Source organism: Corvus brachyrhynchos, unplaced genomic scaffold, assembly GCF_000691975.1.
Source record: "Corvus brachyrhynchos isolate BGI_N302 unplaced genomic scaffold, ASM69197v1 scaffold44, whole genome shotgun sequence".
NCBI classification, from domain to species: Eukaryota; Metazoa; Chordata; class Aves; order Passeriformes; family Corvidae; genus Corvus; species Corvus brachyrhynchos.
The window spans coordinates 1975668-1976350 of NW_008238359.1; the positions used below are offsets into that span (position 1 = coordinate 1975668).

Below are 683 nucleotides of genomic sequence, written 5' to 3' on the forward strand. Positions count from 1 at the left end.
CGTTGCCCCGGCGACGCGGCCCCAAGATGGCGGCGCGGCTCGGCCCGGCCCTCGCTGCGCTGCCGGGTACGCGGCGGCCTCACCGGAACGCGGCCTAAGGGCAACCTTCCCACCTCCTCCTGCTTTGTGAGCAGAGAGAGAAATTAATGCTCATCGGTTCTAAATGGTGTCACTCTGTTATAAATGCACTGCGGTGCTGCCTTTCCGCGTGTTCCAGAATTGTTATGGATGTATCGGGATGTCGGTTTTTTCATGTTCCTCAATGTTAGAAAAGCTTTGCCGGGGTTCTGTAATGTAACGCTGTGGAATGTCTGTGGTTTGGGTGGTCAGTTTGGGAAGGATGGGGGGGGTCTTCACATTCCTGGAAAATCTTATCAGAAGAAAAGAACCCGAAACCAGACGGAATGGAGCCAAGGAAAAAGATAAGACTGATAAGATGATACTCAGCAACTCCACAGAATTAATGAATTCTGCACGACGGTGATGAATACGGAATAAGCGATGTCCTTTTACAGACGATCTTTTGGATGTAAAGGTGTGCCTTTGGATCTCTGCCGAAGCACCCGGCCGTAACACCCTGTTCGCTGTTGTCTCCTAATTGTCCCTTTTATTACACTTTCCTTAAAATGTTACAAAGAGCGAGCCTCGTTTTTCCAAGCTCGGCGGCGGGGGGCGCACTACCC

General features: G+C 51.5%; 1 protein-coding gene across 1 annotated transcript in view; it reads right to left on the reverse strand.

Annotated features, from left to right (window-relative positions):
* The window catches only part of LOC108447060 (integrator complex subunit 4-like), a 4018-nt gene that overhangs the window by 3149 nt on the left and 186 nt on the right, over positions 1–683 (reverse strand). The window lies entirely within an intron of this gene.